The sequence below is a fragment of the Etheostoma cragini genome, chromosome 6 (assembly GCF_013103735.1).
Source record: "Etheostoma cragini isolate CJK2018 chromosome 6, CSU_Ecrag_1.0, whole genome shotgun sequence".
Classification (NCBI taxonomy): domain Eukaryota; kingdom Metazoa; phylum Chordata; class Actinopteri; order Perciformes; family Percidae; genus Etheostoma; species Etheostoma cragini.
This window is the reverse complement of record NC_048412.1, coordinates 12403243-12419797: the sequence shown is the minus strand read 5'-3', so window position 1 is coordinate 12419797 and position 16555 is coordinate 12403243. Positions and strand designations below refer to the sequence as shown.

The following is a 16555-nucleotide window of genomic DNA, read 5'->3' as shown; positions in this document are numbered from 1 at the left end:
GAATGGAATTCATCACCCAAGTACTTTAACACATGCTAAGGTAAATTATCTCATCCTATTAACATTTGATTGCTTATGCACATAACTTAAATGTAAATCAACCTAAATATTTGACCATGGACATTGTAGAACAGCTGTGTTTTAAATCTGGTTCAAATCTGCAGCTTGTTTATTCAGTGTCAGCAAACAAAAATATTCCTGAGAGCTGTCAGACATGTACTTTAGAGACCTCCCACTTATAAAAAAAATAAGTCAGCTGACGAACAACATTGTTTTAATGACGGATGCTACAGTAGCAAATAGCCTTTTTTAAGTTTTGATTTCTTTGTTTTGGGCTGTCAGGATTCAGTTGTCCAGAGATTCATGCTGACACAAGAACACGCCACTGACACAGTTACAAAACTCTTAAACACATAAAGTGGTGATTTGGATGACTTGTGGTCACTGTGTTGTTAATGTTTATGTTGCAGCCTTTATGCCCAAAAGTCTAAGGGCCTGTGTCACTTAGTTATTAAAGATACCAATAAGAAAATCAAACATTAACCTGAAAGTCTAGTGATGAGGCGTAACAGATTAAAGGATGCTGCACAAAAGTTTAGATTCCTTTTGTGGCAAGATCACAGCAGCAATGTAAAGAAGTATCACAATGTTAAAGTACAAGGTGTTTTTTTATTTTTTTTTATTTTTTTTTATTGAAATGCAGGCTACTTGCTTCAGGGAGAGAAGCCAAAAGAATGACATCACATTGTGCCAATCTGACATAAAATAGGCCTATTTTTCCCATTTGCTAGGCAGCGGTAATTAAGCCATACGAAGCAAGTTGTGGCAACATTTTACGTTGCTATTGTCTGTCTGAACCCAGACTGAGTTTGTATCTGGGTGAGGGAAAACAAGAACATACCCTTGACAAGGACATGGCTTTCTAAATCCTATCCAGAATTCTTTAAAACAGCTGCATCCATGCTACTGCAGTGCCCGAGGGTGGGCAGTCAAGGGCAAACTCACCAGCTGCTTGAACCTTGGTTTATGTGTGTGCACGTGTGTGCACATGTTAGATGTAGGTGTAGGTGCAGGGTGAAGAAGTTGCGTGTCATGCTGGTATTTTGGGAAGACTGTGGTGTTTCACAGTACTTGTTTTACTCTCCTGTAATGTAAACATTTGGGTGATATCTTTTTTTTTTTTTATATTCTCACAAGAAATCGTTGTAAAATGCAGTTACAGCCAGCAAGGCACCCCTGTACTCTATTCATTAAATGAATGAATGAATGAATGAATAACTGAATTACTCAATTAAACCCTGGTTATCCCTGGTGGATGTGACAGGGGTTGGAGACCTGGTTTCAATTTCCACTGCAACAACTACTACATCAACCAGTGTGTCCCTGAGCAAGATGCTCCAGATGTGTGCGGCCTCCGACATATGTGATGTAATAACATGTAATGTAAAACCAACATTCTTCTTCAAAAATTTGCATGTTCATTCAAACTTGTAATAAAGTTGACATTGGTTAACCGTAGTTAAACAGATGTAGAACACAAGGCTGGATCAGTTTTGAGATCAGATGTCAGATTGTGTGTGTGTGTGTGTGTGTGTGTGTGTGTGTGTGTGTGTGTGTGTGTGTGTGCGCGCGTGCATGCGTGCGTGTGTATAATCCGTTAAAATGCAGGAAACACGAGTGTCAGAGACAGTTACTTGTTTTCAAAACAGAGGAAACTAGAGGTTACAACCTGTCATGACTTAATGCTTTACCGCGTACACTTTTGATATTTTTGAACAAACATTACATTTAAGCCATTGTCAAATGAGTTGCTACAAAGCTGAATAAGACTATCAGCTCCACACAACTCTCTCTGTATTTCTCAGTGTGGCTGTGTTTAGAAGATTGTGGCATTCAGTGACTTATCCGCACAGAAACTCAAGTGCTCATTAATAATCTTTCTGAAGAGTCAATGTTTTTTTTTAAATGCTCTGTGAGCATCGTCCGTATAGCAATGAAAAATAGTACAACATTTTCTAAAGATATGACAAAAGTGGAAGGAGGTAGATGATAAACAGTAGAGGACCTAGAACTGAACCTTAGGCAACACAAGTAGTAACTAGAGAAAGCTGTGATTTGAAGTGGTTGAGTTGGACAAACAGGTAGCAGCCTGAGAGATTCGATTTGAACCAGGTAAGTTAAGTGCCAATAAAACCAATAGACACTAATCTGTCAAAGAGGATGTGACGAGAAATGGCATCAAATACTGCACTGAGGTCCAGGAGGATGAGTAAAGATAAGAGTCCATCAACGGATCATTTGTGATTTAGTAGAAAGAAAGTAGATTAGAAATTGCTCGATAATGATTTAGGTGGTTTGGGTCTACACATGAATGATTTACAGACAGTTGGATTAAGACAGAGATGGATTAACTATCCGTTAATCCGTTATCCTAACTGTCCTCAATGATGGATACAATCAGAATCATTAAGTTATTGAACCTCTTCAACATTTTGTACTGGTCAGTTTGAGCTCCCATGACGTGTACATAATAACTTTTTTTTTTTTTTTTTTTAGATTATTTTTGGGGCTTTTCTGCCTTTAATTTTTGACAGGATTGCTAGGTGAGGAAGGGGAGAGAGAGGGGGAAGACACACAGGAAACCGTCACATGTCGGATTCGAACCCTGGATCTCTGCGTTGAGGGATAAACCTCTGAGTACATGTGCGCCAGCTCTACCACTAAACCAACCTGGCAACCATAATAACTTTTTACTTGCTTATTTTCTTGTTTTACCCTCTTTGTAACTATACCATCTCTCTCACACACACAAACACTTAGTCTTTGTGCCCAATTGAAACATAGTAATACAGTAACACAGTTGGCCAACCCAGTTTACTGATTCTTGTTGACCGTGTTGTAATATTTTCTCGTAGACATACACACTAACTGGCGAGTGTGATAAGCAGATTTTGTCTCAGGGATAATTGGACGTCCCCACCCTTTGGCCATCTAATGTATTTTTTCTCTGTCACATATAATACATTTCTCTTTTGGTGAACAAATAGAATCATCTACTACATTTATGGACTAAAGGCACACTATTTAATCTATCAAATATTTTTGTAAGGTTTGGAATTACATTATGGCACTGCAGCAATGCCCCTTTCTCTCCCTCTCACTCTATTAGCCACCTTTTTCTTATCTAAAAAAATATGAGCCTCACAAATAAGCCATGCAATTTGATTTGCTATTTAATGTCTTTTGAATAAGAAAGGCTGCAAGTATGAATGCTAATTTTGATTGACCAGTCAGCCAGCGTTGGGGGTATTTGATTGATTTATCTCAGGGAACTTTGAAAGGATTTATGGGATTTATTCAAATGCGATTTGAGGTAAATAGCACTCTTTCCATCTGGAAAAAAGAGAGAGTAAGTGAGTGCACAGCTTTCAAAATAATCTGAATTATTCAAATGCATGATTTTTAACATCAGAGAGGTTTGTTAATGTATGCAGGTAATGGAGGCTAAGGATGTCATAGGAAATGACAAGGTAGTGTGTGGGTGTGTGGGTGTGTGTGCGAGTACATGGGTGGGGAGTGTAGGTGTTCATATGCATAGTTTTGCGCGTGTCAGAGTCATGCTGGGAAACAGCGATTAGGTGTGGGTTGGTCTGTGTGTTTGCACAGAAGTGTGTATCTTTAGGTGTGTGTGAAACAGCCAAAAGGAGAGAAATGTTTTACCGTATTACTCTGGGCGGGCAGATCATCATCTCCATTTGGTAAATACAGGAGATAGAAGTGAAACAACCTCCATCCACCAGCTGTTTGCCAACAAACTGACTGTTCTCCTTGTTGTTTTTTCATAGTCCTCTAAACTTAAACTCTCTGTCTTCATACTTTTTCCTTGATCTTCCTGTCATCTCGCTCTTCGTTCTGTCTCTCTCTTATGGCCCTTGTCAGCAGATATGGCAAAAGTACTCATTTCCCATACTCAAGTAGAAGTACACATACAGATAAAAAATACTCTGATAAAAGTAGAACTGTAGTACTGATTTAACTTCTTTACTCAAGTTAAAGTAACAAATTGCAGGCTTGGAAATGTAGGCTACTTAAAGAGTAAAAGTAAAAGCAGCCTGGCGAATGACAACCATTTTTAATGCAAAGCTACCTGGACCACATGAACATTAAAAGAATGCAAGCTGAGAAACTTTAGTGGACATGGAAAAAAGCTCTTTATTCTTTAAATACCATTGTCTACATTTGAAATGGATGTCTGCCAGTAGTCCTAAAACATCACATATATGATTATTGAGGCAGACACTGGGACTCCAGGTTAATAAGATTCTGACGGAGTAGCAAGATATAAATTCAATTGTGATTCTGTGAGAATTCTGTGTATAAAACGTGACAGGAGTCAAGGGACCGGTCACACAGAACGGGGTGCCAGGTGTACTGTGTACGGGAGAGCTCTCTACTTTTGTTATGTCCCTCTAACCCCCACTGTGGCTGTCGTCTTGTCATTTTAAACTGTCAGTAGGATGTTTTTGAAATGGCCCCATCGAAAACAGGATGTGACGCTTTATAGATACAGACACACTGCTATCACTCACACATGACATACTACATTAGTGTGCGACATGCGTCTCAACCATTACAACACAGCTTGAATTTTGGGCTCTAGCAAGTTATTGCATAATGCCAACACACAACTGAAACCTTGTATCACCAGTTTTTTTTTAAAGTTTTTTTTATACCTTACAACTGGTGCTTTTCTCCCTGTTTGTTGCACTAGCTTCTAAGCAAAACCCCTGAAAATGAAATATTATCCTTGTATGTCAACATTCAACATGAGCTACGGTACTTTTTTGGCACATTAAACTGACTCTTGTTACAGTTTAAGTCCTTTTTATGACAACATCATCCATTGAAGACAAATATATCCACTAATATTCACAGATGTCATCTGTTTTTCCCCCTCTCAATTCCACATGACTGATGGCATCAGTGTCAAACACAGATATTAGCAGAAATGACACTGCTTAGTTTTCTGGCTCCCACTCGATGAAAAATGACAGGTAGCCACAGATAGACAGACATACTGTATATGGGTTAGCTTGTTGGCTAGCCTTTCAACATCCGTGACAGGTGTCAGCTCCTGTTTACCTCTGTTGCCGCGGTTACATGACACATGGACAGACGAGGCTGCCAAAGTTTGCCAGGAATGATCCTTTCTGGATCAGTGGTCCCTCCAGGTTGGGTGTTAAAGTTTAGATTAAAGATTAGATTAGTTTAGATTAAACTTCCAAAATGGTAAATGAAGCCTGTGACTGTTGGCCATCACAGCAACCTTCAAATATTGTGAAGAAGGCAATGCAATGTGTCATTTCAGAGATTTACCGGGTCAAAGTCACATATAGGTGGACAAGTTAAGTAGCTGGAAACATTATAGTTATTTTTTCTGCATATAGGGAAACCTATAGGTGTAAATCTGTATGCATATGTGCCAATGTGAATTGGGTTCTTGGGATTTATTCAAGTAAAAAACATGAAGGTAAGAAGATTAACAGAAAGCTCACCTCTCATTTGTCTCTCATTGATTAAGAGATGAGCAACAGTGGAACTCGAGACACTGGCAGATGAGCAGAGCGGCTGAAATATTGATAGGAGCACATTGATCATGGTTGAGTCACCACCATCAAAGTGCCGTCTATTGGAAAGACCATGTGGAAAACTGCTGAGCATGCAAGCACTAACACAAATTTCCTGTGTGTGTGCGCGTGTAAGCGTGCGTGCGTGCATGTGTTCGGAAGCAGTCAAATTCATTATCCTCTGGGAAGGCTCTCAGAGAGAAGCTAAAAATGGATTTTCTGAAGGTCCTCCAGTACGATAAGTTGCTGATATTTTTCACACAAGCAGTAGTTTCTCCATGTGCGCTCTTCTGCACCGAGCAATGTTTAAGACTCCAGCAACAGTTTTTCATAATCTGTCCGTTGTGTAGCCAATAAACTCAAAATAGAACGTTTGGGCACCCCAGGTAAAAATTTGTAATAAGGTGCATAAAGAAGCCAAGAAAAGATGGAAAAATCTCCAAAAGGCTTCAAATGACAGATTAGACATTCGTAAAATATGTCACAAAAAGTTAGACTTTATTTCCATAATTTACGCTTTCTAAATAACAAAACAAAAAAATGGCGTATGCAAAAGTTTGTGCAGCCGGCAGAGTTAATACCTTGTACTCCTCCTTCTCCCCCCCCCAGTTAAGTATCACAGCTTGGAAATGCTTCTCGCAGCCAACCAAAAGTCTTACAATTCTTGTTTGAGTTATCTTCGCCCATTCTTCCTTACAAAAGTCTTCCAGTTCTTTGAAATTTCTCGGCTGTCTGTCACGCACTGCTCTTTTAAGGTCTATCAATAGATTTTCAAATATGTTGAGGTCAGGAGATTGCTTTTTCCAAGATGGCATCAAGTTAGTGTCCAAAATTTGCTGACATTTCATTGAATCCATTTTTCCTTCTACTCGTGAAGTGTTCCCTGTGCCACTTGCTGCAACACAACCCCAAAGTATGATTGACCCCCCCCCCCCCCCCCCCCCCCCCCCCCCCCCCCCATGCTTAACAGTTGGACAGAGGTTCTTTTCATTAAATTCTGTTCCCTTTCTTCTACAAACGTACTTTTGCTCATTCCGGCCAAAAAGGTCTATTTTAACCTCATCGGTCCACAGAACTTGTTTCTACACTGCATCAGGCTTGTCTATATGTTCATTTTCAAACTTCAAAACGCTGATTTTTGTGGTGAGGACATAGAAGAAGTTTTCTTCTGATGACTCTTCCATGAAGACCATATCAGTACAAGTATCTCTTTATAGTGGAATGGTGTACCACAACTCCAGTGTCTGCCAAGTCTTTCTGGATGGATCATGTGGTCAAACGTGGGTTTTGACTCGCTTTTTTCACAATCCTGCGAGCTGTTCTGTCTATTTTTCTTGGTCTTCCAGATCTGGCTTTAACTTCCACAGTTCCTGATGACCGCCATTTCTTAATTACATTCTGAACGGAGGATATTGGCATCTGAAAACGCTTTGCTATTTTCTTATAGCCTTCTCCTGCTTTGTGAGCTTTAACTACTTTTCTAGACAACTGTTTAAAAGAAGCCATGGTGCTGATTGTTGGGGCAAGGTCAGATGAGTCTGGGCATTTAAAACTTTAAGATTGACATCACCTGGTCTTTCCAGACGATGATTGAGAACATCCATGACACTGTCAGGTCTCAGCTTTCCAAAGGGGGCGGTGCACGCTATAAACTCTGCAGGGTGCCTAAACTTTTGCAGACGCCATTTTTTAGTTTTATTTTATTTTGAAAGTGTAAATGATGGAAATAAAATCTAACTTTTTGAGACATATTATACAAATGTCTAATCTGTCATTTGATGCCTTTTGGAAAATTTTCTTGGCTTCTTTATGCACATGAATACAAATTTTTACCTAGGGTGCCTAAACATTTGAGCCCCACTGTATACACATGCACCAGAGTTCAATTATATGTCACCAAAGCATTATAAACTGATAACAAGTCTTCCATTTCTTGAATGAATTTGTTAAAATCTTGGTCTCATTTTATGCGTCGAACATGACACTAATTCATCTCCCAGTTTAGCTCTGCGGAAGAAGCACACCGCTGAAAAGGTTTGAGATTTTCTTCTCCAACCAAACTTCAAATGAATTTGCAGGAAGCCTTCAATGTCAGTCATATAGTTTGTTAATCATCTAAATAAATAGTTTGTACAGAAGAAAGGCTCGTGCTGGCAGCAAGATTATGTGAAATTATCCAACAGACTCACGGAAGCTTCTAGGTGCTTTTGTGGTTATGGTGAAGAATTCTTTATCAACGTATTAAGAAGACTGTGAGACTTTGGACTCTGACTTTTATGGTGAACAATCTGTAGTTGTTTAGGGAGATTTGGATCAGCCTTTAATGCTTTACTAATTCTCTTTGTCAAAATCCAAATAATACTTTGACAAACAAAATGGTGTCTATCAACTTTAAGATTATTTTGTGATTTTGTCACATCAAGTTATTGTTTATAATTAAAATACACAATCCCAGTGAAAATGAATACAGTCTTTGCGTTAGTTCAGTAGTCACATCAGTAATTTGGCTCAGTAGAGCTCTTCCATGGTAGGTATTTTGACTTGTCAAATGTATGCGTAATTAATAATATTTAGAGTAATTATTTACAGTAATTAAGGTGTTCCTGTGTTAGTACCTTGTGTTGTGCATTCTGGCTCAGTGGCATTGCTCACTGAGACACCAAAAAAGGCAACTGACTGAGTCAATGTTAATATTAGTTCTGCCTGTGCTTTTCTTGCTTTGAAATGAAGCAGATGTGAAAATATCTGCTTCAAAAAAAGTGTGTATTGTCATGGAATTTATGTTATCATCCAAATAGACCCAGAAACGCCAATAAGTTCACGACTTGGTCTGATTATTTGTGCTCTGTGTGCTGGCTTACTGCAACCATGTAATATGTATCAACATGTAGCCTATCTGCCAGTAGGTTGTCATACGTTACCACAGCAGGTCGCTAGTGTAGGTGCTGCTGCCATGGAATGTTGCTGGGGAGTGATTGAAAACCAGTTGTACACAGGTTATGTTAATCATTCAAGGTAGCCACAATTGAGATAGAGTAGAGAATCCTTAGGTTTGTGCTGTTCTCCACCTCCCAGTATGCTTGTTACTCCTTGTGTCTGATATATCTCTCTCCTTGTCTCTTGGTTGTGTCATCATTGTCACTAACTTGATACAGAGCACACTCTTAAGCATGTTCAACCACTACTCGCCTGTCTTTGAACACATATTCATGTTGTAAATAATATATATTATATAGCCTATATAATATAAGTATGTATGTATGTATGTGTGTATGCATGTATGTATGTGTGTGTGTGTGTGTGTGTGTGTGTGTATATATATATATATATATATATATATATATATATATATATATATATATATACACACACACACACACACACACACACACACACACACACACACACACACACAGAAATAGTACCATGGTATAAGCATGCATAATGAGTAGTGGTAGAGGTGAGACTGCAGCTGGGTTGTTTAAACCTTGCTTAAAGAGATAGCCTGAGGAAACACTAGATACAAGTCTACTCTTGGTGTGTCTGTGGGTGGCTGTGTGTGGATATATATATATGTATTCTCAGTTTTAGTCAGCTCACTGGTGGGATGAGAGAAACTCAGACACTAAAAAAAGAGAGGACAGTTATTTTCACTTTCTCTTAAAGTTCAACTAAACTGTCGTCGTCCTTCATTTGTTTCTCTGCTTCTGTCTTATTGTTTGACCTCATTCATTTATTCTGTCCTTAGGCTGGACAAAAAGGTGTGTGTCTGTGTGTGTTTGTGTGTGTGTGTATGTGTCTTCTTGTCCTGTGATTTAGTGCCAAGCGAATAGGGGGCCCCTTTCACACAAAGAGAGCATGGGACACACATACACACAGTCGATGCCAGACTGCAGGCCACCAACTGCACACCTGGCATGCTGCTATTATGTCACCAGTGTGTGTGTTTGTGTGTGAGATTGTGTTAGTCCAGCAGACACCATCTGCTCTGTCCTCTGTGAACTTGTCCACAACTCTCCTCCCTCCCTTCTCCACTTCACTATATCAGAATAGCCTGAGGGCATATGATCAGCTAAAGAACAGCAAAAGGGGACCTGAGCAACAGATGAAGATGCATTACAGATCCTAAAGGTGTTTTTAAGTTACTGAAAGAAAGACAGCAGTCTTAATATACATTTCTCTCTCTATTTAACATTTTTTCCCCATTACTTACTATTTCCATTCATTACTACTCTTTTGTTCTTCTTTTATGTTTTTTTTTTGTCTCTCACAAAAAAGGCCATGTGTTTTTTCCTGCTGCACGAGGGGGGAGGGGAGAGCAGTTTTACCTTCAGTCAATAGGTGGCAGTAGGACACTTAGATTCACACCCAGACCATGTGCTCGGCTTACTGGCCTTGTTATTGTCTGTAAGGCTTTAAGTTATCACACACACACACACACACACACACACACACACACACGCACCAAGAGTAGGCTTGTGCATGTTGAAATGTTTACCTGCTGTAAGTCCTCTGACTCACATTTGGCTTTTAGTTCTTCCTCCCCAAACACCACTGTGTGTAAGTGTTCCCTTTCCCGAGCTGTAAAGCACACTACTGCTCTGTTGTCTACATACTAACTTCCATCTTGTTAGTCCGTGCGAGTCACAAAAGAAAAAGAAAAGAAAAAAAGACACCCTCTACTTTGTCATAATAGCCTAGTAAATATTTGTAATGATTGTTCACTCAGAGAAACAATTTCCACAATTATTTTGGAGGTCCCCTTTCCATCATCCCATGATCGTTTTGCATGTGTCAACCCTGTTTAAAAAACAATAAAACTATGCTCATTATGTTTTTTGTATACTGTTACAGCATATTCAGTAAATATAGAGGGGCATATTACTTAAGTCAGGGTTACGTTGTGTATCACTTTATACCTTAAGCTGCTGATCTTCTAAGAAAGCATTATTTTCTGTATATGCCATGTTTTCCTTCCCTTTTAATCCCCAACCATTCTATTCATTAATACAACTTTTATCGGTTTCTCCTTTTCTTGTCCCATCCTATGCACTGCTTCTTTGGTCGCTTTCACATGTCAAACGTTGGTGCCCCATATCTTTTTCTCAAAACAAGGAGACTGACATGATACAGATTCCTTGCAGAAGGCCCCATTTCCGTTTTTCTTCCTGCGCTTTTTTTTTTTAATACCCCAACAATACAGGGAAGCCTTTGGTCTTTGCCCCAACTGGTTCACAACCAGTTACTACAATTACAAATAACTACATGGCTATAAGGTTGTTTCCATAAACTTACATAAGTCATGAAACACACAGACAAATGTAAAGAGAAGGAAAAAAAGCTACAAGTGGCTCAAGACTCAAAGTTTGTGTCTCCTTTGAAGTCTAGACTAGGATCTTGAGAGGCTGGAGGAGGAGAGATTAATTGGGCCGTTAAATCTACACAGTCCCTTGTTTGAACCCTTTCGGCTTTTTGGCAGTGTCAAAAAAGAATGCCCTTTAGATACTTGCTTGGATTAAAGTTTCTGCCATGTGGCATATTTGTGTACTATAGAAGACTGCTTCAGATCAGCAAGAGGTTGATGATAAAAGTAGGGTTTGTCATGGCAATAAGCATATCCATAATTTAATACACTTATGACACCTCTGTAAATATCTCTTTCAATCCCATGTTTCAGTAGACTGAATTTATAGATCCTCTTAGTTTACATTATACCAATTAAACAATGGTCATATTGGACATATACATTGGACAAAACCAATTACCTTTATGGAGAAACCCCTTCCTTTCTACTGCAAGCATTAGTATAAACAGGCAGTCTTTTGAGTCACCATGTACTGTCAACAAACATATTTAACAAATTTATAATCATACGTACATTTGGTTTAAAGATAACTTGTTTAAAGGCGATCCCTGTAATAGTCTGACATACAAGCACAATTGGAACTCATTCCCTGTTGTCAGTTTTCTAGTTCTATCTTTTACCACACACATCACATGTACACCCACTTAACACACACATCACAATTAATTGGTTATTCTACCTGTAATTAAACTGAACCTCACATCAATGTTGTGATCAACTCTACTCATTACCTGTAAAAGAGAGAGGACGCGTAAGCGACAGACTAATGGAAGCCTGAGGAGTGAGACTGAAAGAGAATGGGATGGAAACGGAAGTTGAACATTGTTAAAAGATATTTTGATTAAGTTCCCTTATCTAGCCTTTTTACAGTCTTGAAAAAAATGTAGTAGCCTTATTGAACGAGCTTTCCTCTATTATCTTAAACAAGGATAGCCCCATGAGAAGAAAAATACATGGGAAGTCGAGCAGATATTAGGTTTATTTGCTCCTGCTCAATCTAAAACATTATGCAACTGCCCCACTTTTGCTGCGGTGTCTGTCTGTTTTCTTGTCTGAATCCATTCCATCACTTCACTCCCCATTACTGTTTTTCTTCCTTTCCCCACTTTCCTCTTTCCCTCTGTTATTACGACTTCACCTTCTTTGATCCTCTCTGATTTTCAATCAATTCCATCTCCCTCGCATTCTCATCTTTCTGTTTTGATTCAAATCAATTCTACTAGCCCCATCTCTTTCTTTGTACATCTCTCTAAACTTATCACAACCTGTTTTGTCTTATCAGTCTCACTATACTACTATCTTCATCGACATGTTCTCACATGATTTCTCACTCTTTCTTGCCCTCCCAGTGTCTGTGTCGACCACTGTTCTTTCTTTTTATCTTTCTCTCACTTATTTTACTTTCTGATGTTGAGTCACCATAACCAGAATTTAGATGGATAGATAAAATAATTGCTTTTGAAAGGCTAAACCCCAGTTAATTTCTCAATGTACAGTACATACCATCAGCAAGTCATTGATCTCCTGTTCAGATGAGTGAACAGGGAAACACAGCAGCAAAATATACTGTAAGCCTTCTGGTTAGTTGCAAAAGCATTTATTTATGCTTCGTTTATGTAAGTTAATTTTATGATGAAATTGTGTCATGAAATGTTGAAAACTGTATTTTAGCTGTTTTGGTGCTGTTACACAATGTTAGAATGTGTGTGCCCGTCTCACCATTAAAGGCTTTAGGTTCTGAAATACACAAACAAATATTTATACACATTCATTTATTAAGTTTACCTAATACCTGGCCTGTGAGAATAGTCAAACAACAACTAAAGGTTAGAGAAATAATTCCCTCCATAGTCTGTCTCATTAACAATCTGTTCCCATACAGCATTTTGGATAACAACAGATTCCCTGTTAATTGGGCAACAGCAGAGAGGGTGTTCTCCACTGCGAGACATAACGTTAGTTAGGAGTATTACCAGTAACAGCACAGTGGGGCACTTCTTTTTACTGCACAACCAGAAGACCAACTTCTGCTTCTATAAAAGACAATTCCCGCCAGCAGTGGTGGTCAGTGAATTACTTTTATTTCATTATTCTCATACAGGCAGTGTATGAGTATAATATGTTTCCAAATAATAATAGAAATGGTGTACTCCCACACACTTATTTTTTCTTCTTCTTCTATTTAGAAGACTGTGACCTTTTATCTAGACCAGTTTGCTTACTGCCAGTTCTGTTCTGTTTTGCTATCAGTGAACTAAAGACATAAAGTTAGGCGAGCAGTTGGGCACACTGAATTGGAGTAGGAAGCTGAATATAGTTTTTTTTGTTTATTGGACCATTATTGTTACCAAGGATCAACATTGTGGGTTTCCCATGGATTACCACCCTTGCAGATTCCTTTTTAATTACATACCTGTTCTGTTTAATCATCCCTGACATTCTTGTCCTGGAAACTAACAGCAACGACAGACATTACAAAAGAAACAGCCTTCATTTTGCAAAAATCTCTGGGAGTATATCTAGAAAACGGTGCTTGTGTGTGCGTACATTCTTGTGTGTGTTTGTGTTGTTTTTCCCCCTGTGGAATATATTTTGATACCATCAGGGGGTCTCTTCACACCCCCTGCAGGAACCATTTCTCACATAGTGGACCACCCGTAGCCAGAGCCAAGAGCCCCTGGTGTTGGGTGACATAAAGGGCTACGGAAGGGGGGGGGGGGGGGGGGGGGGGGGGGGGGGGGGGGGGGGCAGCTGATGCACATGCCCATACTCACACAAACAAATACAAATGCACACTAAGAGACAGACCCTTGCTCAGAGAAATGGTGTGCAAAAGCTGGAAACAACTGAGTATGCCCTCTAGTAAATGTTGCCTCAAACTGTTTTAACTCAACTTTTAACTCTCTGTGCTGCAGGTTGTACTTGGCATTGCCCCTTGACAAACAAGCCTTGTTTTGTCACACTGCAGTCTAAAACTAATAATTCTCAATTTATACACATTGATAACAATACACTTTGAACTGCACATCTAATCGTGTGTGTGTGTGTGTGTGTGTGTAGAGGTGGTGTGGAAGATGATCCGTTTCAAAAAGGCATGGTACTACATAGAAGAAAACTAATTACTTTTCATTGTGGATACAGCATTGTATGATAGATGAGAGCTGACTGACATTACAAAGTTTTAAATCTCCCTCTTTCAAAATCAGGAACTTAATGTGCTTTATTTAGCATGTTTTGATCATATTCATTTTGCAACGTTACAGTATAATGACAAGCCAACTAACATAGCTGGAAACCTCATGTTGATGGCGTTCAGGTATGCAGCAACTTGTAATGTTTTAGTTTGTCTCTAAAGATGTGTGATATTTCAATCTTACATTACAATCTGATCTGCATCCTACATGCCATCCAAATAATGAGTCCGTGCCTACTCATTGTGTATATTTTGTCTGCAGTTTAATCAGATGGCATGCACAATATGCAAATCAAGTAAGTGGGTGGGGAGCTGGCATTGTCATCCAAACCAAGCAGGTGTAGGGTTACTTCTGTGCATGTGCTACTCTGCAGCCACAGGATTTACTTTTATACTGATGTGGAAGAGAAAAATATTTTTGCCAGGCCTAAGCTGAATATAAATATCTTTATTTTCAGTTTAAAAGTAAAAATCTAGGATTTTATAATAAATTTGAAAAACCAACACAACAGTACAAACTTTATTACATTGTTCTCTATGTTTGCTGATCAACACGAACATAAGTAACTCTTTTATGTTTTCTTTTTATTGTCTCTATGGATTAGCATTCTGAGAACCGTGTTTACTTTAACCTGCAACAGGATATACAATAACATTTTAATGCAAAGAAAGATTTGGGTGAAATCCGGGTTTCTACTGATGGCTTTACTTCTAGAAGCTAAGACCCAGAATAGATGAATGGAATTGGTCTGAGCGGGGTGAATCATGTCTGAGAAGTTAATATCCACATCACATGGACACACCCCAACACAAGTTTCCGCTAAGCAGCTATGAAAAGGCTGCAGCTCAAACAAAAACACGGCTGTGTTCCTTTGTAAAATATGCATGAGGAGAAGAGGAAATAAATTGTTCTAATTTTTTATATGAAGTGAAATGGGAGGTTCACAGCATGAGTGCATGCTCCAACAATCTATAGGTAATTTATGAAGTGAAAGATTCTCATAGTGACTCATTACATTTTCTATGTACTATTGAATAATGTACGTTAGAATCCATCATTTTATCCACAGTTTGTTTCTTTACTTCTTTCGGTCAGACCACCCATCTCCTATTAGATCTGTACCATGTTATGTCCGAAACCTAAAATGTCAATCCTGCTTTGTGAGCTAAAGATATATTTTGGGATCATGTTGTAATGTCTTAATATTCAGAATATTAGTTTAGTGTACCATGGTGTGTGGACTATGGAATATGATATGGAGTGGATAGTCTCGTACAGCATTGGGAATTTATAGCATTTTTTTTCTATGATATAACATTGACATGATGAACACGGTTGGCAGAAGGGAGTTCATAGATGGAGCAAAGCATTGAAATACTTGAAAAAATTGTACTGAAAAACTAAGTTTGCTAATGTGAATGGTAATGTGTTGGACACGTTTTACACATCATAGCAACTCTTTGAAATTTCTGAAGTGTGTTTGTGTGCGTGTGTGTTTGTGTGTGTCTGATAGAGCTGGCACTTATCTCTCTTGCCTCAGTGGATGTCACTCCCTGTCTTCCGCTGAAGAAGCCGTTGAGTGTTTCTGCCTGACTGGATGGCCTGTTGCCACATCTGTCACTTTGCAGAAAACCCTATGCTTGATTCCCTTCGACCGCCATTGCATGTATGTCTGTTAGGGGCACAAGTCCGCTTTGCTGTTAAGCCCCTTGCTTAGTAGCATGACTTGTGTGCGTGCATCGTTTTGCTCGTCAGCTATGTGTGTCTGCAGTAGTAACCTTAACACTCATGAGATATCCAGATGTATGTGCTTACCTGCACTCACGCAGTCCAAAAAGCTTCTTCATTCCTCAGGGAGGGAGAGAGAAAGAGAGAGAGACAATATTATTGTCCATAACTCAATTTAGCTGTTTGTTACAGTAATAAGCACACATTTCTGTACCCTTAAGCCAGTCTATCCGAGCGAGACCATAGGGGATGTGTGTGAGAGAACAATGGTGTGTTCATGGTAAGGTACATGACAGTGGCAAACATTCCAACTTTGTGTGTGTGTGTGTGTGTGTGTGTGTGTGTGTGTCGCTGACATAGTGTCAAGAACAGCTTTTATAAGGGGTCAGCTCTCTTGCCGTCCACTCCCTTTTTCTTCTCCTTTTTCACCCCCTTTTTCTTCCTGTCTTTCTGCCTCTCCCTGCCCCTTTGTTACGGATCTGTACTATAGATCGTTGTCTCGGCTCTCTCTTAGTAAAATTCTCATGTAGAATGTCGTATGACTAAACAGGGTCCAAGCATTAATATGTACAGTGGGTACGGAAAGTATTCAGACCCCTTTAAATTTTTCACTCTTTGTTTCATTGCAGCCATTTTCCAAA

General features: G+C 39.1%; 1 protein-coding gene across 2 annotated transcripts in view; it reads left to right on the top strand.

Moving 5' to 3' along the window:
• cdkal1 (CDK5 regulatory subunit associated protein 1-like 1) overlaps positions 1 to 16555 on the top strand; it is a 224615-nt gene that overhangs the window by 98123 nt on the left and 109937 nt on the right. The gene's annotated exons all lie outside the window — the stretch shown is intronic.